The sequence below is a fragment of the Syngnathus floridae genome, chromosome 9 (genome assembly GCF_059516105.1).
Source record: "Syngnathus floridae isolate MCC-2025c chromosome 9, RoL_Sflo_1.0, whole genome shotgun sequence".
NCBI lineage: Eukaryota > Metazoa > Chordata > Actinopteri > Syngnathiformes > Syngnathidae > Syngnathus > Syngnathus floridae.
In genome coordinates this window covers 4,984,990-5,009,120 of record NC_142421.1, presented here as the reverse complement: position 1 = coordinate 5,009,120, position 24,131 = coordinate 4,984,990, and the positions used below count along the sequence as shown (strand labels likewise).

The 24,131-nt window shown below is 43.7% G+C and overlaps 1 protein-coding gene across 5 annotated transcripts in view; it reads right to left on the bottom strand.

Annotated features, from left to right (window-relative positions):
* Positions 1–24,131, bottom strand: part of LOC148393061 (glutamate receptor ionotropic, delta-1-like) — a 145,113-nt gene that overhangs the window by 64,763 nt on the left and 56,219 nt on the right. Inside the window, exon 1 of one of the 5 annotated variants that reach the window (XM_088384543.1) lies at positions 3,465–3,603. The exons of the other annotated variants lie outside the window; for them this stretch is intronic. The gene's annotated coding sequence lies outside the window, so the exon portion shown is untranslated. Of the gene's footprint in view, positions 1–3,464; positions 3,604–24,131 lie in introns of those variants that run through there. 5 annotated transcript variants of the gene reach the window in all.

Genomic DNA, 24,131 nt, shown 5'->3' with positions numbered 1-24,131 from the left:
CCATTTGAACCTCCATATAGATGTTAGCCGCATGCTAGCAAATAGAAGGTGGTGGAGGACAAGAGGAGGTTGCGGATATAAGAGCGAGGACATTATGCGAGCTCATGTGCTCTATAACGAAGGCCATACGCCTCCATTTGGCGCTGCCCAAACGCATCAATATGCATTATAGCCACGACAACGAAGGAAAAACGAGACATCTATTCGTCCGTATTCTAGTCAGGGAAATTGGCAACTGGGTTTTTTTTCCCGGACAATTTCCAGTGAGAGGTGGAGTACACTCTGGACTAGTTACAGCACTTCTATCAGCAATTTAAGAGTCTTCAATCAATCCAGGAAAGATCTTCCCTCTGTGGGGAAGTACGAAAGCAGAAGTGAATCCAAAAATAACACAGAGTTTATTTGTGTTATTTGCAACAGCGCAGTGCTCAAGGCTTGATCTGAATCACAGAAGTCGATCTTACGCCGCTGTATTAGCGAGGAGTTCAAGTTTCTTGAATGCGCCCTGAGGGAACTTGAGTAGCTCAGGATACACATGTTTCTGAAATTTGGTCTACAATGTCTGTTTTTTTCCAAGGACCATAGTTGGGAAGAGACTGCACACATGTAAACAATGCTTCAGGGTTTTTTCGCTCGGAGTCCGCCTAACATAGGATATTTTGAGTTTTAGGAATCAGCGTGACCTAAGTGCACCGGCACAGTTGCCGCCCACTGCTCCCCGAGAACGGGTTAAAACTATTCCGATGGAGTCACTCCTCTGATGAATTGCCGGATTGAGTTGTCAGCTGAAAAAAAACACCTGAAAATATCCTTAACCTTTGAAAGGCTCACACTGGCACAGGCAAGAGAGAAAAGTGTCTCTGTAACTAGCAAATGTCTGTTTGAGCTCAGACAAGCAGACGTGTTCATGTATGTGTCGCTAAAGCGCTCTCAGGTTTGACAGCTGGGGCTTTTCCTTTTCCCTGAAAATGGTGACCAGACAAGGACAGACAGAGACATCTTTTCCACATCTCTCTGCCCCAGAGGCCCTGATAAGAGCAGACATTTAATTTGCTGGGTCAAAACAAATGCTTCAAAACACTCGTGGCAGGTGCGGGAAACTCTAATAGGCTCCCGAGCACCGCAACTGGCTGACGGAAGGAAGGAAGGCGCCCACTTATTGCACATCCATCAAGCGTACTTTCTCCCGGTCATCATTTTCCGGCGGCCGCGAGCCAGCAAAACTTTAATGAACTACTGAACAGAGAATGTATGTATGTAATTAGTTTACTTTTGTGATGCATTGTGTGCCATCGAGTGGGCCATTCAACATTGATGAAAGGTTTTGGTGCAGCGTGGTCATTTGATAGAGTTCCTTGCCAAGTTACATTAAAATGAGCACCTCTCATATCCCTCAAGGGAACAATGTGGCAGCTGAGTGCCTGTTAGCATAACTTGGCATACGAAAATAAAAGCGGGGCCACTGGCAAACGGTAAAGCGCCATCCACATTGTTGCGATACAAAACATTCATCTCACTTTGATGCATTGACATTGATGGTTAGCTTTGGGCTAACATCCGGACACGTCTGGCGGACTAGCAAACATGTTAAGCTAGCTTGTCCGAACTAGTATGGACTCGTACTGTAGGTGAACCAACTGCTTTCTAACTATTGCTGCTTGTTTGTTTTTGTCCTGAAAAGAATGACGCAGCAAAGCAACGGTTAGCATTCACCTGATGAAACTAAGCTAACTTAGCCACACGCTATCATTCCCTACGCTTACGTTCCCCCACCAATTCAAGATGAATTTACAAAATGAATTTACAACTGGGCATAGATGACATGTTGACATCTGGCAAATTCTACTAGTCATATCAGTAACCTCAAACCCCCAAGGCTATTCCAAAGCATCAGCTTGATGGGTCATGAACTTTGTGGGAAATATGTGACAAGTAAAAGCCAAAATGTGAAAATGTCAAGGGGCAAGCGTAGGGGATTACAGAGGCGTTGAAGAGGGATTAGCATGGGATCAGAAGGATGAGGAGTTACTGTAACAACGATGGCGAAAAACCCTCTGGTAAAGCAAACAATAGTGACAAGGCAGCAAATGATTGCTAATACGGCCGTTAGCCTATTTGGGTGAGTGTAATTGTAACGGACGGCGGCTCAAATATTGTGATAGAGACAGATGGAAGACATACGACCACATCCCCAATGATAAATAGCACACTAATAAAGCTGTAAGTATAGAGTAATCAGTTTGACAATAATTGGTAATCATGTGAAACAAGAGCACAATCTGCAAAATCAAAACATTTCAAATGGAGATGGGCTCTTTAGTGTCGCTTTTTCAGGGAAAAGCAATTTACTATGGCAGTCATATTATCTACAATAAATCTCACTGGGATCATTTTACTTCAATTTACATTATGGTGCAAAAATAAAATATCATTAAAGAAGACATGCAGTTTTTTTACAGAGGCTTTAACAAAATGAATACTGGTTACACTTTGACACGATGGTAAGTACGTTACGGTATACTTTTAAAACATTCTATTTTCTGCATTTAACTTTTCTTGCACGCAACACAGACAGCTGCAGAGAAACGCTAATTAACGCGCTCATCATCTTCTCCATTGCGCTGCACGTACACACAAGTACACATCGAAATGGTGCTCACATTCATTGGAGCCTGATTACGTCGACTCTAAACATCCACATTAATCAGTCACGTTCACTTGCTGTATATAATCACATAATCTGTGTGCTCCACACGAGAACACAGCCATTACACACCAGCGTACCATATCACCCTCGTCTTGTCAAGACGGCTTCGCCAGATGACTTCTTGCAAACATCTTCTCCAGAAAGCTAATTTGCACATCAGGGTCACTCAAGCGACAAAAAAGGCACATCACTATCTTCACTGAGCAGGGGGAGGATATAAGAATGAGGCTAAAGTTAGCATTCAAAGTGACAATTTGTAAAAACAACCTATTCCTCTGGGTTTACAGTAAAATCCTATTCCATTGCTAATCTGTAGGCACAGTGGGAAAACCAAAAAATATTTAGCAAAAACTAGGCTGATCCCTCATACTGTACTACTTGTTTTCATTCTGCTTACTTCAAATTTCAAGTGTCATAAAAATAGTTTGACGCCATCTATTGGTCAACAGTGGAATTACACCCAAAATAAACGGAATGCAGAACAAATCACTTTGGGAAAGCAAACTAGTCTATGAGCATGTGCATAACAAACGCATCCGCAAAGGCAGCATTTAATAAACGAGTCAACCCACAAAACCAGTTGATGCCTAATCAATAAGCTTGATTCACGGTTTAACGTAGCTCACGATACGGAGCCAGCCGTGTATGAGACGAGAGTTCGCCTGCGGAATTTCACCGTGTGCTTTTGCCGTCTGCAGTGCAGCTTTGCGGCTCATTGGTCAAGCAACAAGAGGCCGGCATCTGCCACAGCACTTACGATAATCAATGACATCAGCCGCTCCATCGTTCTTGCTGCGGGCTTCGGCCACTCGCGTGACCTGTACCGCAAACGTCGTGGCTGGCGCTACGGCATTTCACACTCAATTTAGTGCTTCCCTTACACACGCATGGGTCTGCTACCGATTTATTAGCCTAAGTAGGTCCGCCTCAACCGTACATGGAGCTACGCGGCCTTTCAACCTCTTCATATTGGTTCGGGTTGACCCGTTACGTTCTCAATATGATGAAAGTACAAAGACGGATGGGGGAGTGTCAAGCGTGGTCAGATAATTTTTGTTCGGTCTGGCTTGATTAGCTTTGTATGTGCTGCTATAAATCAAAGACTGGCTCGGTCCAAAGTGTTACTTCATGAGACAAAAATGCCTTTTATTGCTACATAAAACATTTGGTGCTATTATGTGACTATTTCCCAAGACGCTCGCATGCCCACGCACACTAATGACTCCTTCGTATTTGGGGAAAAGAAGAAAGAAGAAGCTCAATATTGGCCTTGACCACAGTCCGTCCGAACAAAAGCCAAAACCAAATGCGGCACTAATCCCTATTTAGGCTGCCGTAATGAGGAGCGCATACACACAAGGAGGGAGTTGCCAGCCTGCAGAAAGCCCATTAGACATCTATCCAGGCGAGGACTGCAGGAGCAGTGTATGGAAATGAGTCGTCGGCACAGATATGCACAATATAGCTCTGAAAGAAACCGCGTAGGCTAAACGGATGATAGAGAAACCACTTAACCTTTAAATGCGCAACAAAAACTTTGCATGCTTGAAAGGTTTGCTCAATCCTTGAGTGTTTATATTGTATAGAAAATGCACTGGAAATGTGCATGTACGTTGCGGAAAAGATAATGAAGACTTGGTCACCATGTATGACTTCAACGTACTTCCTTGATACCGATCATATTCTCTGGTATGTCCCGAGAAAGCGCATCGTGTCGAATCTTTTTAGTGAGAGCAGTTTTAAGACGGCGCACACTATCCTTTGTGCTCACATCCCAGTTCTTCCAAAAAACCCATCTTCTTTAGGAAAGGCCAGATTCCAATTTCAGTTCATAATAGCACAAAGGGTACAGAAAAGTCTGGCGCAAATGAGGGACTCTCCGGCTGGTTCATAGGGACGAGATTAAATTAACGGCGGCCGTGTTTGCGCCCTCACGGCCTTTCTTCGGAGTGTTATTCAGTTCAAACTAATGATCGGAATGATGTAGGGAGCGCCCGAGGTGGCTCTTGCTCCGGTAATGTGATCTTTGAAGAGCATACGGCCACAAATGCAAACAAATAATGAGGGTGACACAGACTTTAAGTTCACCCTGTTCAAATACAAGTACGAATAAAATGCCTGTAATCCTGACCTCTAACATGACACTAAACCACGACCCTAACCCTCTAATCCTGAACCCCTAACCCTTAAATGTAATCCAGGCTGTGCAAAAGATTGTTATTGATTAGTCACGCTGCAGGCAAATGATCCGGCTAATGACGAGAATTAGATCGCTAGTGCCCGAGGTGGCTCAGAAATGCGACAAGACGACCACAATGAAAGTTGGCAGTTTAATGATGATGGCTAGGCCCTCAGTTTTAAATCCCAACACCCTAATCCTTACAATAATCAAGTCAAATCATAACCCCCGGACTTCTAATTCCAACCTAACCCTTAAATATAATCAAGACTTTGGCGCAATAGATGAATTGATTGTTTTCTCGCAGACATGGTTTTGAAGTTAAAACGACATCAATTAAATGGGAAGATATCGTTTCCGCCAATTGCTTTGGCATATGGCTTTGCCATCGCATGATAGTCCTCCAATAGTGTGTGTGCACGTGTGTGTGTTAGAAGGGTAAAGGAGGCAGGGTGTCTCGTGTAAATGTCACCCTCTCCCTGATTAGACGTATCAGCAGGCTATTAGCAACAAGAGCAGACTTCCAACCCTTACCCCGCTCCCCTCAATGGATATGATAGCATGGGAGAAGGACAAGCGGCGAATCAGGAGCCCATGAGATCAAATTTAGCATTTCAAAAACGGGTCTATAATTCTTTGCTTGCAGTGCTGAGAAGTAGTTCAAATACTTATGGTATGTCGACGTTAGCGCCACATTTAATGGGAATGAAAGGATTCGCTTAGACTGCCCACTCCCACGGCGGCGCAGCCCTCCATTTTCGTCTACGCCTGTGCTACAGCCTTTATTTAACGACAATAATCCATAGAGTAGCATGTGAGTCACTTTGTCGCCTCTGTTGGCTTTCCAGAAAACCAACCAAGCACACTGAGATCCCGCTGACCTTTTTTCCTTGCTAATACGAAAGCGAGCCAACGAGAATAAATAAGATGCCGGAGGTTGAATGGGATAATGACACGTGCGTGCCAAAACGCGGGTTTTTTTAACCAGGTTCCTCTTCTGAGGATAATTCCCCGTGGGTGCACGCATTTGCCAATGTGTGCTGTTAATTCTCTTATCATTTAATGTCTCACGGGGAAAAAAAAAAATTCACCCTCAATTTCTAAGCCGGCCGCCGCCAGTGACACAGAGAACGCCTCGCTTCCAAATCCCTTCACACATGCATGCACTGCCATAATTGAATCCCCCCCCTCCAAGCCCCTCCCACCCCCTCACCACCTGAGTAATCGTTGAGATGCCCTCACCTTCGTCTATTTTTAACATCCACGCCTCGGCCGTTCAAAATTTGAATGACAGGGAAGCGCTTTCTGCAGTTGACGTTTTCGAGGATCAATATTTGGCTCGATGGCCTGGTTTTGTGACGTACCCTTGAAGACGAGGCGGCAAACTCGGAGGATAGTCTTTTATGTTCATACATGTCCTTTTAGGGCTCTTTAAGGATATTTTTGTCTTCCAAAACATTTCATGCCAAAGTACATCATATCAGAGTCAAGTAAATTTTGTTTTGTGTGAGTTATCGCCAGTGAATTTTATTCTAATTAACAAAGTTGGCGTATTTTCTGGAATATTTTGTTTGGCTTTCAACTTCAAGGACATACTTGTTCGATCAAAGCAGTATTTTTTTTTTGGAGTCAGACCAAGCCAACTCGTTTGAGTGTCAAAGTTTTTTCCTCTCAAAAAATGCATAATTTGCCAAATTGTAAAAACTTTGTTTCATCAAAGTCGTTATTATATTCCAATATTACCAGAAATGTTCTAACAAGAGCGATTTTTGTACGATTTGATGAGTCGTCACTCGAGACCAAGCGCTAACCAAAATGGATGGAATGACGATTCTCTCTATATTATTTCTGTACTAGATTGGATTTAAGCATGAGAATTGGCCCTGGTGGCAGGACTGTGGAAAGCAAGCATCTTAAGAGTGACATAATATTCTGGCCAATATCCTTCAAGTAGCTGGTTCACCATTCAAGTGGTCTCTGATGGAAGACACCTTCTTCAACTTGCTTCTGCTCCGACAGACTTGAGTAATTCCTTTTCATTTACATATAAAATGTTCCGCAGAGGTCTGCCTGTGGCTTTGCATGAAATAAGGAAAGAAAACTCGAAATCTCACAATGAAGATGAAATTTCAGATGGCAACTGTCATCTGTCTATGAAGTATTTTTGGCAGCGCTCGTCTAGATCGGCTGAGACGGAGACCGTTCCAATTAACTTTGGCCGAGCGAGGAGCTAGAATCCAAGAATCAGGTGACGCAAGATTAATCTGGCTTTTTGTGACTTTTTCTTGAACGTTGCCGCCATCGGTCCACCGCGCCATTGACCGGTTTGCTGGTATTCACGGCCACGTGGAAACAACTGATGGCTATCGGCATTTTTAATTACAACGTTACCAGGGTTGGATATGAATCAGAAGGCTGATGAATTACGACTGAAAGAGGCACAACAAAAGACTCGAAGATTCGTCACTGATAAAATCACTCGATTAGCGCATATAAACAAAAAAAACTAATTAACTGCTTTCAAAGTAGCTACTTGCAATTGGTACGAGTGAAAAGGTTTAATATAATTAACCCTCTAATAAAGTTTGTAATGCCCATGATGTAAAATATTAGGGGGTCACATGACATCAAACCGCACTGATAAGTCAATAGCATGATTAGCAATTAGCTATAATTGAAAGGTGATACAGTCACAAAGAATATATCATGTAAGGTTACGACAGCTTTCATAAAACGCTAACCGTTGCAAGGGTCATCCTAATTGCTGAATCGACGTTTGTTTGCAGCAGCCGTCTTAATAATTAAACGCTTTGAAAGGTTGCGCCGCGTTTCAAGCCATGAGTCAACAGCGGGAGTCTTGACATACACTTTGCCAACCGACACTTGACATTCAGCCCGCCTTGGCAGCTGGGAGTCGAGCACCTAGGAGGAGCCGGACGCTGAGACTGCCTTGGCAGAAGCCCGGATGAGGCTCCGATTCCGTCCAAATAGGCTCCACGCTGTGACGCGCGGTCCCTTTGGATAAGGTTAAAAGGATAATGGACAGACTTGCCGTTGGGCAGGGCCAAATGTCAAAGGCGGGCATGGAGTAAAGAGTAGTGGAATAAACACCAGCAAACCTCTGCCGAGGCTTTGCCCGTTGTTACCTGTGACAAGTGAACGACCATTAAAGCGGTGTACGCATGGATCCATTGTTATAATTGGCCGTGGTTTTGTCTTATCGCCGGTGTATCTTCCTGACGACACAAAAAAAAATGACCACGTCTCCTGACGTCCATTAGGAACGGGGCGCGGTACCCCCGCCAATGTCACAGAACGCTCCCGAGCCCCACTTGAGTGGGGTTAGAAAACGACGTTAGACCCCCAGTCTCATTTTAATTAGCGTGAGATTAAAGGCCTCGCGTCGGCACTTAAACTCTGATGAATGGCATGGGCTCGGCTCCGCCCCTCCTGTGAGGTCACACCTGCGATGGGACTGCGGGGATGACGCAACATTGACTCCACTCATCGGTTTGTGGCCTTTTAAAAAGAGGTCTTATGTTAACAGCTGGATAGATTACGATTGGACCTCATTATGGAGACGCTTTGGTCGCCTTTTTTCATTTCCACAGTGGTTTGCTTGCTGAGTAGAGTTCGTCCTCCTGTGCTTGTGCATTCGGGGATTTCAAATGCGGAAACGTACTCGGGATTACGTTCAGGTGTTAAATATAGTCTCTCGCCTATACGAAGCCATTTCAGCCTTTATGACACGCATACATTTGGCCGTCCACTCCTGGCTCAACAAGAAGCCAACCGCCAGTTCTGTCCCGAGTCGTCATGGTAACGGAAGCCAGTCTCACATTAGCACAGCCTACAGTGGGCTCATTTGCTTGAGACAAGACCACAGACTCATTCATGATTTAGGGCCGTAGAAACAAACTTGAGTCGGAGAGTCGACGCTCATCCGTCTTTATTATTTAGTTCCGTCGGGATGTCTGATGGAAAACGCATTTGTCAAATTGCTCATTCTTTTTTATGTATATGTAAAATTCCGCAGACAAATGCGCCAACGGCTTAGCATGAACAAAAAAAATAATGTTACTGAATACCGTATATGACTAAATCTTAAGTCTGGAGATGAGAATAAACCCTCAAATGTCACGTATGTGTCACCGAGACACCTGAGTACCGTTTGGAAATGTCTCCTTTACATACTGGAAAAGGTTTGCTCCGTGTTCAACAGCAACGTTTAAGCATTAACCGTTGATTACCATCGTTTTGCGAAACCGTCATAAAAGACATGACAAGGTTTGTAAATGCCAAAATAAGCACAAACAGGTATGAAAGCCGATCTACTAACTGAGTGCGCCTATAATTGCACCTGCCATCTGCAATTTATTTTAAGCTTTTTTATCCTAACTCGCAAAATACGGGGAGGGGTAAATGCAAATAGATTGATTTCATGCCATTTGCCAACCTGAGACAAATGAAGGTGGGGGATTGTGAAATACCGCATCTGAAAATGTGCACCACCTGTAGGTAATGATGATTGCAAGAGGGGGACTTAGTATAAATGAGAACCAGATTTCTTCACAAACAAATATTCAGCTAAATAATTTTAGAGCCAGTTGATTTGAAGCAACTTGGTTGTACTAACGCAATCAACTTTTGGTTCTCGGTCAGAGGTCATTTCGTAACGCCGCTGAAAATAGGCTGCGTCTTTACGCGCGGACAAACATCTTTGTTTTTCCGAGCCTGGGTTCAATTTCGCTTGCTATTTCTGTTCCTCGGCAAAAGCTCTTGATGGGCACACCGTGATCTGATTGCAAGCCATTGATCCGTCTCTCAAATAGAAGAAGCCACGGAAAAGAAAATGAAAGAAAGCCGGACAGCGGAGAGCAACGGATGAAAGGACGACGGACACATACTTCCTATATGACATTTTTCTCCTGAGAATTTGCTTTCAAGTATATTCTTTCATAAACATCTTGAGATCTTCAGGCGCGCATCCTTGCAAATGTAGTTCCGCCATCGTCTTGCTTAGAGCGTATCCTTGACCGGCTGTTGAATGTGATAAGTCATTAACCAGTGTGCAAACAACCAGGAAGGTCTTCGCACACCGCCAAGTTGTGCACTAACGGTTAATCCATTTTGTTTTTGTGCCCTGCTAATTGATGGAAGGCCCTTATAGCGTTATTTGACAGACATGTTTCTGCTTTTCTTACGATCACTCTCTTCATCACATTGCTAATCTCGTCACCCGTTGAAATGTCGAAAACAAGGATGTCAGTATTACAAAATTGCGGGATGAGGGGGACGATTTGAACCCAGCTCATCTTGAGGGTCAAGCAGAAGTTCTACCCTGGAAAATGGCGGGTACGGATAGTCTGTAGTTGAGTATACGGGCACTGACCATCACACTGACAGACTCAAAACAGAAGCAAGAAGTATGAACGTCTTCTGGGAAGACTTTCGACAAGATGTTAGGAGTACGTCAGTGGGATTTTTGCATCCACTCATCCAGAAAAGCATCTCTTGGTTCTATTTTATCCGCAAGATCCATGATGGATTGGAGTTAAGTGCTTCCAAGTATATAACCTTGCATTGTGCACCGTGAAGAGAAAAATGGTCTTCTCCAAACTTTCCCGAAAATTGGAAGCACACCAAATATGAATCTATTTAGTTTTATGTCAAAATGTTTGCTTTGTTTTTCTTCCTTTTCACAATGTCAGCATGAATCACATCACCGGCAGAGAGCAGATTCAATAACATGATTGAGCCAGTAACTAAAGGCGAGAAAAAAACAAACAACAAATGACCAAGCAGCGTGAACATTCATCACAAGTTATTTCTATCCACCCCCTAGTTTTGAGCTCTTCCTTCGAGATTGATTGCCAGGATAACTGTGACTAACGACTTGTCCGACTTAATTAACAAAGATTAATGACGGCACAGTGTTGACACAGTGTCAGCCTTGTTGGCGGGCCGGAGAAAAAAAAAAAAAAAAAACGTGGAGGCATGCCCGGTGGTGGAATCATGGCACCTTGACAACACCAGTTGGCGTTGCTTATTTGGTGTGAAAGACAAATGAAAAGTTATGACAGTATTTGCAAAGTTGGCTGCCTCGTCGTGAGCTCTTGTGTTCTACCACTGCTTCTCCGCAAAATGGAACTTGGAACAAACGCAACATCGACACGAAATTCCAACGATGACTCACGAAGGGAGAAATGATCGTTTTTGACCCGATATAACTTGCCTAACCTTAATAACAAGCTTATCATCTCAAAGTTGGTAAGGTGAGCACTTCTCACACTTCCTGGAGGAAACGCTTTTGTGCATTCGGGGCGCCGTGTGTCTGCTTGGGAAAGATTAATAGGCGAGGGACTCCTTGGGGGAGTTTCTGGCTCTTTAGCTGCTAAATGCCGCGTGATAGCGGGCAGGTAGTGCGAAGTGGAATTTAAGACCTTTGAGGGGGTCCCGGCAAAACAACGAGTCGAACGTGACAACAACGCGGGGGATTCTCTGTGGTTTCTCCTGACGTGATGCTCAAGGCTAAACTAATATGCCGGTCGATGGAGCGCGAACTTCCACTGAAGCTGAAGAAATTTTAATCACCAATTCAGACACGGGTGTCTGAATTAGTAAAAGTAACGGTGAAGAGGTGACAGCCCGGTCAGGGCTTCTTTCACGAGGTCTACGTCGACGTCTGTTTTCCCGACGTTCCCTGAATGACACACGCACAGCAACTCCAAACATATGCTTGCGTCCACTCCATCATCATCAAAGTGCTGCATTGCGACAGCGACCCTCACACACGGCGGACCTTTCATCCCACCCGGCAAGCTATCACAGAAAAACACTGCGTTCTTCTTACTATATTTGCCATCTAGAAATCTTTCTCTCAGTTCCTAGACTCAATTCCCTTTCAAGCAATTGTTGCAGGAGTAATTTAGAGCCATTAGATTATGGGCACATATTGTCTGGCTGCAAATAATATTATTAGTTGTGCGTTGTTGTTTTTTCCAGGACCAACACAGAAACACATTTACTTCAAGGGGACTGAATTGTCGACTGAGAAGTTGGCAGTGCTGGGAAGTAACTGAGGACAAATATTTTATTATTGTATTGCAGTAGCTTTTTTGGGTAATGTAGTGAACTCAAGTATATACTGTATTTAACAATTTTTTTATAGTCCAAATATTTCCACTCGACTTTCTGGTCTTTTTTTTCAACCTGCATGGATGACAACTCGACTTGAGTGATCAACTGAGATCTTTGGGGTTTTATGAGGTGGAAAAAAAAACCAGCAACCAGAAAGCGTTATGACGACAATATGACAGATTCTACGGAAGAGCGTTAACATACAGAAAGGTACAGCTGGGCGTATTTTTCTGTTGTTAGTATTAGCTAGCATTAGCATTAGCCATCTTTTTGATACAAGTATCTGAGCGTAAATACTTTTGTCTCTTGTGGACATCAGCAACTTCAAGCGCGACGATTTGTTCCAACATGCTTATGACAGATTTGGAGGAGATATGCTACATGGGGATAATATAGTCTCTGGCAAAAGTAATGTATTTGTTGTTCACAAGTCTATGATGGCGAGAAAAGGGAGTATTTTCAGATAGAGTGAAAATTGACCAGATCTCATGTTGACATTTAACATAACTCAGTGAAGTCCAGCTCAAAGAGGAACGACAAATAAGAGTTTTGCTTTCCTCTGAGAATAGATCAGCGTGGGAAAACCCGCCCAGCCTAAACCTCGGTGTAAAAACTCCTTTAATCCACCATTTCCCCGAGTTCAATTTTTACTGGATGACGTTTGGATTGCCGCAAAGATGATTATTCAGCGATTTTGACATGGAATAAACGCTCGCAACTCAATCAGGGTCTAGACAAGGGAAGAAATAACTGATGGAAGAAGCTAGCTTGATGAGAAGGAATGTCAGGGAGGTATCACTCGGGAGAGTAAATAAAATCCTCGGAGACAAGGTGCTGATAGAAGAGACAAGAGGTGTAATTTTGAAAATGCTGGCTCGTGCTGGGCCGCTGTGACTGGCGTCTATTTGTTGCCTGTGGTCTTCGATAAGCCGACGGGCGGCGGTGATAGCCGTACTTTAAAAGTGGGGATTAAAAAGTCCACTGATGTATCGCCCAGTTTAGCCTCATTGGGGAGATGCCAATGACACAAGGCTGAAAAGAGAATCTCTCAAAGACCTCGGCGGAGGAGCAAAGATTTACAAATCCGAATTTGAAGCTGAAGGATTTAGTTTGTTTATATTAGTCTGAATCTTGTTATCAGGATCTCTTTAAGTAGGCCTTTGTTGGCTGAAGGAATGGAATAGCTCCTTGTAGAATTAAAAGTAAAAAAAAAAAAAAGTTATTTGCGACTGAGAAGGAACAAGACTCCAAAAGATGAGGCCAGAAGATGAGATCCGACTGAAGATACAGCTCTTAAAGGGAATTGGGCTTTCTCACACATTCCAAAAAACATTAGTTTTATATTTCCGCTTAATTTTAGGATTGGATAGTTGTACAAGGTCTTGTTTGTACTATAAAAGATATCTGACCCCGAATGCTTGAAGTGGTTCTTGTGTAGAAGGACTTTTCCACGAACTGGCAATGGTGACAAGGTATTCCTGGAAATTCAATTATAATAATGTTTATTATGTGGCAGACATTTAGCGCATCACCTCAAAGCGCCTCGTCCACAGCATCCAATCAGAGTGACTCATTTCCTATCATCTTTTTGCACTCAAAAGTTATTCACGCTGCAAATTCGGCAAAAGAGTGAGAAGGTCCCGAGGACGTTAAAAACACGATGAGGTGATTAGGGAAGGCAACGACGTCAACAACTTGAAACGGGATCGACACATTTGCAGACATACGTGATCGAGACGAAATTATTCGGCCAAGCCGTGTGATTTCCTTCAGGGAAGTTGGAGACGTTCCACAAGTACCGTTATCTTGTTTTTATTGCCGCAATCTCGCAGTCGGGCATATCACGTACACGAGAGACGGTGGAAGGAGCTTTAGTGTGATATCAACATATTCATATCCGGAGGTAAATGTTTGCCGTGCATAGCGTGACATTAACACCTCGTCTGATGCGCTTCAAACTACAATTACCTTGATTTGAAAATCATTTTACAGCGGGATTTTCGAGAGTTCAAATCAAGTTGGAGGTTGACTCAGTTCCTCCAAGAGAAACAGTAAAAGTAACGCTGAAATTCAAAAAGAAACACCGAATTGCGATCAGTGGAAGAAAACCATGAAAAGAGGAAAGGCGTCCATTTTGTGTGCGACAAAATAGCTCATTCCCTGCCTGAAGAGCAGCCCACTCGTGATAATCCACTCCTCCAACGCCAGTCTCCTTTTCTTCCCACATGCTCTTTCTCGTTTTATTTTCCTTTTTTTTTTCTCTTGTCCGTAATGGTGGGAGGCCATTTGGCGGGAAAAGCAGGGAATCCATTACCTGCTATCGCTCTCTCTCCTCTGACCTGTGAAAACACTTTGGTGCTCCTCATCAACAAGAGAGGGCGGGTGGGGGTGCGTATTGAGAGGAAAACTCATTATTACAGCCGGCGCCAGCCTCGGACACTGTTGGTTGGCCGCTGCCCGGAGGCCGAACGGGATAAATAGACGGAGGGAACGGAGCCGGCGGGATTCCGGTGAGACGAGCTCTCTGGAGACAGTAGGCGCACGAGTAATAGAGCAAAATAACAACTTCCTCTGGGAAATATGTTGCTGCGGACAAAGTACACGTGTGAGATTATCTATCACCCCTGTCCGTCCGAGGTTTGAGACATGCGTTCCAAAGTCAACCGTTGTTTTTTTTTAAATCAAGAAATACGATTTTAAAATTCACCCAAAATAGCTCACCACAAGGCCCGTGTGAGCTTTCCACAATTCTTCACAGCAGTCTCCTCAAGCCCACATGATGTCTTCATGTCCTGATTTGTAGCCAGCAGCTTCTCTCTTTGCGATAATCTCCCAAATGAGCTACGAGCCCGGACGGAAATACGCTCGGACGCGGGAAATCTAGCCGTGCTACAAGTGTTAGCATCACTGACAAATACAAAGATTGGGGAAGAAAAGTGAGATTCTATTTGGAGAGTCTCGCTTTGAGTGTGTGCGTATGTATGAGAGCAACTGTGCAGAACGGCGAGCGCGGCTGCTCGGAGACCCCCCCCCACCCCCCTTTCCCTGAAGCTCCGACACCGAGACGGAATACTGATAGAGAAATCCAAAGTCTTCACACTCGGCTAGTTTCTCTCTCTCGACGTGCCCCCAAAGCTCCTTCCGCCTTGCTATCTCGCTGCATCTTTCTCGCCCCCCCCCCCCCCCCTCCCCCCCTCCCCTGTTTATTGTCGATTCATGCACTGTTAAAATGCCGCCACGGTCCACGCTTCCCTTCCCGGTATTATCTCGCAGACAGTTCCCGGTTGACTAAAGTCAGCCGGCCTTGTGTTAGTCAATATCGTGTACGCCATTACTACCCTGACCCACTCGGCATATGTTGTTCGAAATCGTTTCAAGAGAGGGTCACGGGTTCAGATTAAGGTTTCAAGCCTGATTTAGGGCTTTGAGGGTTTTTTTCCCATTCCTGGGTTGAGGATCAAGACAAGGGAAGGGTCTCACGATTGGGTTTCGAGTTAGGTTTAAGGTCCAGCATATTAGTTGAGGTTTGAAATAAAAATTTCTAGGTAATATTCTGGTTTCTAATTCGGAGTTACACAAAATCAGGCCTTCCATTTGGAGTTTGGGATTTTCAGAGAAGGTAAGGCTTTCAAGGATGCATCTTACGATTAAAAATGGTGTTATTTGCAAATCACCGCATTGCTCTAGCAGTTCCTCGTAAAGTTCCATTTGCGCTTACCTGACAATTAAGCAATGCACACGTGAGGCCTAAAATCTTACTAATTAAATGTTTTATGATGGCCAAAGTTCTGCCCTTGGAAGCCATTATCACCATCTTGGGATCCTTTTTTGAAAAGGCCACTAAATGAAGGCTAACAGCCTCTTTGAAGGGAACGTTTCCAGCTCGCTCAGGTCCAGTGTACCTCGATGTGCTTGTTAGCCCAAACAGGACTCGGGGGCCCGCCTCCACTTTGTCGCCTCAATTAGGAGGCGCCCTGTCAGCGAGTCTTTAATCTATAGCGAGGGGCGCCGTGGATATCAGCCTAAACTCCGTCCCTAGTGGAAACCATCATTCCTTCACAAACTGGTGCAAAAGAGCCCTGAAGGGAATTGTTTTTTTGTTTTTTTTAGTTTATTCGCAAACTAGCACATGTTGTCCAAAAACCACAGATAGACAGTTCTTGATTTGACCACAGGGGGTAAAAAAGAGGCAGGCAGCCAACTTGCTTTAAATAATGTATTACTCCCGTGTGCCAATATGAACTGTGAAGAAGAGAAACAGACAGGCATTGAAAAATGCTACTTGCCACGTCTCCTGAGGTGAAGATGGAGTGATGTGTGATGTAATGTGATGTGATGTGATCCGATGTCATGTGAGACAGGATACGTGTGATGATGTGCAAGATGCCGTGTGGTGTGATGGTGCCATGGGAAGATGTGGTGATGTGATACGAGATGGATGAATGGGTGGGTGGGTGGATGGATGAATGGGTGGGTGATGGATGGATGGATGGATGGATGGATGGATGGATGGATGGATGGATGGATGGATGGATGGATGGATGGATGGATGGATGGAGGGAGGGAGGGAGGGAGGGAGGGAGGGAGGGAGGGAGGGATGGATGGATGGATGGATGGATGGATGGATGGATGGATGGATGGATGGATGGATGGATGGATGGATGGATGGATGGATGGATGGATGGATGGATGGATGGATGGATGGATGGATGGATGGATGGATGGATGGATGGATGGATGGATGGATAGCTTATTTATATAGCTTTATTCACTTATTTCCCAATTCAACCACGCAAGGTTAAACCAAGGCAGGCAGCCAACCTCCTTGTACTTCTCCTGTATCCCAATGCAGTATAAACTGAGAGAAAGGGGGGGGGGGGGGTAGAGCAAGCGAGTGCCTTTTAGCCATTCAAAAAATGTAATTACGAGCGCATATGGGCAAAGGCCCCGAGTGGTCTCCGTGCTGTCGCTTAGTGCGGGATTATGACAAAGTGGGCCAATGTGATTCTATTGTGTTGTGAAAGGCGGCACCACGTGAGGATTCTCTCGACACGAGAGGTCCGCACACGCAACAGAAAAGGAACGCTGACGTCTTCTTTCGCTATTGGCAAAGTTTCCGATTTTAAAGTGTTGCGGCGTACAATCAAAGGTTTAACTGTGGCTGTCTTTTGCCGTTTTGACATGTTTCGTTTCTCTACAAAGTGAGTGAGTAAAAAGAAAGTTCAATGTAAACACAAGTGTCGGTTTCTTTGCACCGTCGGCTCTCTAATGGAGCCCGGATCTGGTAAAAGGTAAACTTAAGAAGAATAAAGTGACGTGTTGTCAAACAGTTCATAAAATGACAGCGGGGTCGATGTGAGGTAATTTGAACATGACAGTCAGACACTCTCGAGAGGCCCCCACGCACACACACACACATTTGCTTCAACTCAAAAGAATACAAATGAATCTAAGTGAGCTGCGCTCTGTCAAAATGTTCCTGATTGATCCTTTTAGATGAGTCCAACTGAGGTGGCTGCACTTTTTCGACTGGTTCTCTTTTTACGATAGCTACTCATATTTCCGGGGCCTTCATCCAGACCCACGAGGTATTCCTGAAAGGGGTTCTCCGATTTTATTTCATGAAGTTATACGGTGTGAATGAAAAATGCGTATAGTATCATTATCCGTTCATTAAAATCTCGACCACGATGAAGCAAATCAGGTGGACGTGCCGCGAATGTGAAGTCGATACTCTCGAATCTGAAGCACCAGCAGCCATTTTCTATAAAAAGCTATGCAAAGCGTTGTTTAATGTAGCTTGAAGCCATCGAGTCTTTTGAACCGCAGTGCCAACAGATGTGCTGTTTGTTTAAGGCACAATGCCTCCGGGTTTTTTTGTTTTTTTTTTTCCTCGTGAAAAACACACTGGCTGGGTTTCATCTTTCCGCTCTACCGAAAGGAATTTTGTCTCGGGCTTGACCTTCAGGTGCCATTGTGAAGCCCTCGGCAGTCACCTTGTGAGTCACTCGCTGGCTGAATAATTGCAACAAGCAAAAGGCAACACCCACAGGTGTGTGTGCGTGCACTTTGCAATGCTTAGCTGAGTAATCACAATTAGCATGCAATTATTTCCTAAAAGGATGTGTTTATGCTGGAGTGTGTGTGTGTGTGGGGGCTGATTCAATCCAATCCAAGCTTTGTGTTGCACAACTGTAAAAGCCGAGTTGGCTAAAATGATTAGTGCAGTCCATCTAAAGTGGTTTACATGGGGCTGGAGGTACATTAAAAAGGTTCGGCGAGCAAAGCAAACATCCAATAGATCACATGATGACATTTACGGCAGCATGTTGGCTCGGAATTGACGACGCGTCAACCTCTGAAGGGTTTTACTTCTGACAGGCGGAAATCTCGTTAAAATTGTTAACTCACTGACGGGACACATCCGGGTGGCGGCAGGACACCTTGAAAGCTGGTTCCCAAGTGATGACTTGGATGTTTAAAAATGAGACTTTTTTGGGCTTTTGTATTTAAATTGTATTTTTCAAAATTGACCATGATTATTTTATTTGATGTACTGTAATCAATTAATTATGTATTATTTTGAAAACTTATTTTATCATCAGCATTATTTTTTGTTATTGAAAAGCATGAAAAAGTTCAGGCATATTTTTTTTACTTTTGCTCATTTTTGTTGGAATTTTATCAGCACTATTTTCAATTACTGATATACGTTTTTAGATATAAATTTAAGAGCATGCAGAATAATTTTCATTATCACTTAATATTTCATGAGATCAAATCGAAATGATGAGAATATTTTTTACATTAGCATTATTTTTCACCAGTGATTTTTAAGGAAGTACAGTGAATATTGTTTTTTTTTTTACTCTTTCAATACATTTGTGTTCAAATTGTTTTAAAAAATGTAATAATATATACTATATAATATAATATTTAATATCTACATTTAAATAATTAAAAAATAGACTCCAGCTTAGCCGCCAAAGCCAATTGACGCACGGATATCGAAATGTACGGCGCTATTAATCACACCTTTATTAGTTTCTTTGTTTACATTGAGCAGCTGCCATAAAGGTCACCTGTGGAACCTATATTGAACCAACGAGCTTTGTTGGAATCAGACATCTGTGTGAGTGTCGTTGCAAAAGGTCAAAAAAAAAAAAATCAGGGGCAGATGGAAATCCCGATCCGATCTTTGACGCGCACGAAAGTGCACTCGTGTCTTATTCGTGCATGTCGACAAAGATGATTCGTTCTATCTTTTTTTTTTTTTAATCTTACAAGAAATTCACCCCTCAAACTGATTTGGGAGAGAAAACGAAATCTAATAAAACCTAAATCTAATAAAAACAAAACTACACTGAAACCAAATTAAAACGAAATAAATTAGAAACACGGTACATGATGACTAAGTGTTTTTAGACGAGCAAAGCCATTAAATGCAACTCAGTGTTCTCACACATCAATCTCTCGCTTTCCCTGCTTTTAACTGCCGGAGCGCATGTTTTGGGTTTTTCCCAAATTACGACACTGATGGAGCAAAACAGGTTAGGGAACCGTTGAACGAGCACCTGCTGCGTTGGGGTGCAGGGCGCTAATGTGTTCACATTTTTTGGGAAGCTTTTCTATTGCGCCACTAAGTTGAGTCTCATTATCTTCAGTCATCCCACCCACTTGAGTTCCACTCGACTAAAAGGCAGGAGAATGCCATCAAATTAGCTCCTGAGAGCTTTGGTCGTTAAGCTATCGGAATTGAACTGTGTTTATATGCATCTGCGCCCGCAGAGGCACCACCTCCGCGTTTAACACATTCACAGCACAAGAAATGAGTCACGTCGATAACAACGCAATGGAGAGTTTGCAAAAAAAAACAAAGAGCGGGTTACGCGTGCGGGGGGACCGAGTCAGCGTCCGGGGTTGAAGTGCGCTGGCGGCAGTCCAGGTGCTTTAGTGGCAGTTTGTTCTCAGGTGAAGAGGCGGGGGTCGGCCCCGCCCCCTTCCCACACGACAGCTTTGGCCTGACTTATGCAGACGGACGCTCGCGGGCCTGCAGCTATTTTCCATGCGACTCGTCTCGCTCCAGTATGCAGCGCAGGGCTGTATCGATACATTAGAGCTTTGAAAAAAATACCGGAAGGCCATTCACTGAAGTGCAGTTGAAATTCCACTCCAGTCCTATAGGTGGCAGTAATGTACATTAAAAGCGTTTGTCATGCATCGCTTGAATTGCAGTGTTTACTTGCTTACATTTTATATTTGTTGAAATTCATTAGCAATGTTTAAAAATGTGTTTAACAAAAAAAACCAATAATAAAAAAATGTGGGGGGGGAAACTATATAAAAACTAAGCTAAAAGGCTCAGATAAAAATGAGAAAGCATTTTCATACAATAAAATATTTGCCTTCTTTCAATTAAAGTTGGGAAACACTGTACAGATGGGTGCTACTAAAATGTGAAACTTTTTTTTACCTCATACGCGGGAGCACAGAATCAAATTTTGATGATCACGTCAAGAGGATGCCAGGGTGGGCCCGCCGCAGCTTTAAATGTTATCATTACCTTTGCAAAGGCAGAAGTTTTGACAGATATATAAAACAAATTGCTGAGTTGCAAATTAAAACGGAAAACTGGAATGAAAATAAAGGAGCAGAAACTGCGCTCGCTCACTTGGCTGCATCCAACATTTGGCTTTTGGGATCCGACGCTAATTTGTCAAAGCCGTCAATCAAAACTATATGAATATGCAAATGGATGGAGCAATAAAAACAACAACAAAGTGCATCCCCCCCCCCTCCCCCCTCGCCAATCAATCAATCGTTAGATGGGACAGATACGTGTGACTTAAAAGCTGGGCCATTTTTCACGTACATAGCTTTTTTTCCTTGAAGCGCTGATTCATCAGCGTAAATGGACCCGGCGGACGGTTAACCCCCCCGCTACGTCCTCCCCCCACCCCACAAGCTTTATAAAAGGCGGCTACGTCTGATAAGCAGAGTTAATTAGCAAGAGGCAGGATGGCTCTGGGGTTTATGTAATGTTACACCCACTCTGTCAGGCCAGATTAACCCGTAACAGAGGGAGGGGGGGAAGCGCATGCACAAAACGAACAAGGGAAATCGAGGCGTGCGTAGTTTGGCCGCCCGCCAACTCAAAAAGGTGGAAAACGTGCATCAATCCTTGGGGGGGATGCCGACGCCACCAGTGCATTCGACTGTGCCACGTTTGCAAGGAATGCAAATGGGGGAAGTCAAAACAAGGCAATTGAATGAACATAGAATGAAACGGTGAAACCAAGCACTTAATAGAGTCTACAGTACATTACACGTTCAGTATAATGCATGAGCGGCTTGATGAATGATAATAACCTAACTTTGATTCTTGACTTAAAGAAAGCCGTCAAGCCAGAAGCGTGTGCCCTGCCTCGATAACGACGTAAACCCCAAGATGAAAAAACGCGACTGAGGCTACAAGCTGATAAATGAAAACTAACAATTACAAAGGTAAAGCTCCGTTTTGATTGCTGGTTATTAGTAAAGGCGAAATTTTCACATTGGATCTCACTGTGTACCTCAAGGTGTACCTAATGAAGTGTCCAAGTCATGCTCTTATCAAGACAAAAGACTGAACCTGACACATAATGGCAATTTACAAGCGCCCCCAAAATAACACACAAGTAATTATAATAAAGTTAATTAAGCACCTGAGTGAATGTGGATAAGTGACACGGATGAATGAACATAAAAATATAAAAAATGATCCACACAGCCACTCCAAAGTATTTACAGTAAAGTTAACTTTTATAATTAATCTTATTAATCAAATTAGAATTTATATATACTTTTTTTTTTTTCAGCGATAACTTTTCGTCCACTTTCAGCTCGCACCGTCACGCCCAGCCAACAGGGAGAGTTTCTGAAACGAGTTCAAAGTGGCTCAACGGTCTTCCGCCCCCTTTGTCAGCCCAATGAAGGATGTGGACTCAGTTGAGTCCCCCGCTCGGCTGATGGATCAGCACAGGCCGGATTCAGCAGCAGGCTCTTATTGAATTTCCCGGCATCTGATTAATCTCGAGCAGACACGTGGAACCACCTGCACTGCTGCATGAACGGGTCGGTTCAAAGTGGCAAGCATGCGGGCAAGACGGTGTCCGAATTCAAGTTTATAGCGTGTTCATATATTTTAGATATAATATTAAATCGCTTTGGGTTGTTAAAAGAAACATGTATCATCTTCTAGCCGAGCAAAGCGAATTTGACGCTGACGCGCACTATAAATCTGAGTCGTTACCTTTTAATAATCTCGTTTTTTAAATGGGGTATTAAGTTCGTGGAGGCGGTGGACGGAGGCTTATTCCCTTCATTTGGGATGCCGATTCGTGTATCTGCTTTGATTGTGACAAAAAAAGTGCGGCAAAAGAGATCAGATTAGGAGAGGATTATTTTTGTCAAGTAAACTTTAATGCTGTAGACAGACGAAATAATTCATTCAAGTCTTAATAAGCAAAACAATCCAATTAAAGTGCTGTAAAAGATGAAAGGAAGTGGCGTCCTAAATGAATTGATTGCGGCAAAATGTAATTTTAGGCTTAAAGTAAGAGGTGACCAAAATCTGGGGGCAATTTTTGGCCGGCTGTATTTTTTAATTTTTTTTTGCAAGATGTCATTTACTTTGGAAATCAAAAATAAAAATAAAGGTAAATAATTTTTAATGTCAAGATCGCACCATTTTTTCCACAAACCTTGCTGACCACACCTTATTTTTAAATATCATAAAATATCAACTACAACAGTCTATTACACTACTTTTAAATTGTATTTTATTGAAATGTAAAAAAAAGTTACAAGGTATCAGCCACTTAATTTAAATGAAACAATAATGTGAAAAGACAGGTATTTTTCCTTATAATCAGTCGTAATAGTAAATCTATCGTAATTCCAACAATCGTCTCACTACTGCCGAGCTGTCCAATAAACCCCCATGCATATCAGCTATCCCGCTTTTACAAGGCAATAAAGACTTGATGGCGCGAACCCTCGCAGGCATCATCAAGAGCGGACGTCCACCTAGGATTCAAATCAGCCCAGGAGCCCGCCCGCGCCGGTTCCCTCACCTGTTCATCACAGCTGATGGGATGGCGCCGGCGAGCGCTAAGTGAGGTCATGACTGGCGCTGCCACATAATGGGATTGGCTTCGCCTAAAGCCCCTGCGACAACACCATTGTGCTCCGTCTTCCCGATTCAGGAGGATCATTCATCGAACTGAGAGGACTGCACTCGAGAGTTGCCGTTTCGTGTCGGCCAACATGTTGATTTTGATCGGCGGACCGTAACGAGAAAGCAGACCTTCCCGTTCCGTTTACAGTCGAGGGATTTGAAGCCGTGTTCAATCTGTCGGGGATTATCGCGCTATGACAGTGCGAGACCCGTATTGATCGCCGTGGTCGCGTCAGTAGATGTTCCTTGTCACTGCTTTCGCGGTTGTATTTTTCCACCGCTGATCAGTGGCGGCTATAAATAAAGGGCAGAGAATAAACAGGACGCAGCTAGTGGAGCATCACTCATTCACGTCACGCTCAAAGTTTCTCTCGGAGCACTGGACCGCCGCCGTAATGCAAGGTGCTGATACATAGCAGCCGGCGCATTAGAGGTCCTGCCGCAAAGCAACTCGACCGAATGTCGGCTACATTCCGCTCTGATATTAAGGAGGAATTCCTCCCGCAGGAAAGAGCATAATCATGCAATATTCTACCTTCTCGTGCTATTCGGCGCTTTCCAAACTGCGATCCGGGGACCCACTCGCAGGGTCTCCGGGAGTCGTTACTTTGGGGTCAGCAAAATCATTTGCAGTAAATTACCATCATTTCTCCGGAATAACACACATTATACGCCTAGCTAAAAGATTGCCATTCTAAAGCAGATTTTCCTTTGTACGTAGATATTAGTATAGTTTGTCTGTTGTGGGCCATGTCTTGTCACCGTGGGATAGGGGGGAACGAAATTTCGGTTTCTTTGTGTGTCTTTGGCATGTGGAGAAATTGACAATAAAGCTGACTTTGACTTTGACTTAGGAGCTCCCTGATTTGCTGCTATCTATCAAGTTA